At 36.7% G+C, this 1649-nt stretch overlaps 1 non-coding gene across 1 annotated transcript; it reads left to right on the forward strand.

Annotated features, from left to right (window-relative positions):
* The first annotated feature begins 631 nt into the window (after positions 1-631).
* LOC129150826 (U6 spliceosomal RNA) lies at positions 632-738 on the forward strand. Its single transcript, XR_008557571.1, has one exon. It is a non-coding gene; the product is annotated as a U6 spliceosomal RNA (small nuclear RNA).
* Positions 739-1649: the final 911 nt, after the last annotated feature.

Genomic DNA, 1649 nt, shown 5'->3' on the forward strand with positions numbered 1-1649 from the left:
AGGAATATATTATTATTTGTTTCAAAAATTATTATATTTTGTTCTGAAGCTTCAATTATTTTTACTGAAGTACAACTTACACATAATAAAGTGCACAAACATTTGGTATATAGTTAGAAGATTTTTGAAATTATATACAACTGTCTAACCACCAATCCAGGCAAGGTATAGAACTTTTATATTACACTAAAAAAATTACCTGTGCCCCTTTCCAGTCAACCTAACTTATTATTGTATATTTTAAAGGAAATTTAGGGTTTCACAAAATCATGTGTTGAGCATCCATGTAAGGGTGCTGTTGGGGTCTCTGTCAGTTTAGAAGTGACAGTCATTTATAGTAAGAAAGGGGCATTATAATTTTGTAAGTGATAGCAAGATTGTAATAATGCAGGGAAAAAATAAAATGTATTGTGGAAGAGAGCTATACGTAGAAAATAAAGATGAATTTTCAATTAGATAAAGCACATCTCTGAAGTCATGTAGGGGTCCTTAACTACAAAAAGTTTTGATTCTGCTAATCTAATCCTTCATTCTATAACATAATAGCTGAGTTTTCATCAAAAGTGGACTCAGTTTTAGAAAGGGAATATCCTTAATTGTTTTTGTATTAATTTAAAAGATACTGCATCTTGTGCTCGCTTCGGCAGCACATATACTAAAATTGGAACGATACAGAGAAGATTAGCATGGCCCCTGCGCAAGGATGACACGCAAATTCGTGAAGCGTTCCATATTTTTTTAAGGACAACAGGGGGGTGGGGGCATCCATGGGGAGGGGTGTGAGATGGGAATGGGGGTATGAGGACAAATATGTGACACCTTAATCAATAAATAAATTTTTAAAAAAATGAAAATTAAATCAATAAAAATACTTTTTAAAAAATAAAAATAAATAAAAGTTACTGCATCTTTATTTTTTTAATCTATTGGGATTTCTATTGAGTGGGGTATACACCATCTTATAAAGCACAGGTCAGATGGAAAAATAGTAACTTAAACAACTTGAATTAGAAACAAATTATATCCACAGATAAATATAAAAGCTGCTAGAATGGGGGATATGGACACATGTAATACCTTAATCAATAATTTTTTTTTAAAAAAAGCTGCTATTACAAGCCACTTTCTTGGGTTACTATTGCAGCAAAACAAAATTACCTTAACATTTAGCAGCTGGAAACAACCATTTCTATCTTGCTCACCACTTTGTGAAAACCTGAATGAGGGACTTTCATGTTTCAGAGGTTGGATGGGGCTATCGTCACCTGAAAGCTAAGTGGTTTGGGCTCCAAGGCGGCTCACTTGGGGGCTGGCATGAGGCTACGGGACAGCTGAGAGCGCAGCTGGAATTATTTAACAGATTCTTTACGCAAGGCCTCTCCAGCAAGTGATTTCATGGTGATCCTCACTTTTACGTGGTTGGTGGCTGTCCCTAGAGAGAACATCACAAACATAGTGCCGAGTAACTGCCTGTCCTTGAAACGTCCTTGGAAGTCAGGGAGCCTTACTTCCTCTGCTAATGGAAATGCTCGCAAGGGCAACCAGAACCCATGGAAGGAAACGGGGACTATGGATGCCCGAGCCCCTTTGCAAAGGGAGGAATGTCAAAAACAACAACGAACAAACACACAGTGGAAAGAGCTAGAGGC

Source organism: Eptesicus fuscus, chromosome 11 (genome assembly GCF_027574615.1).
Source record: "Eptesicus fuscus isolate TK198812 chromosome 11, DD_ASM_mEF_20220401, whole genome shotgun sequence".
NCBI lineage: Eukaryota > Metazoa > Chordata > Mammalia > Chiroptera > Vespertilionidae > Eptesicus > Eptesicus fuscus.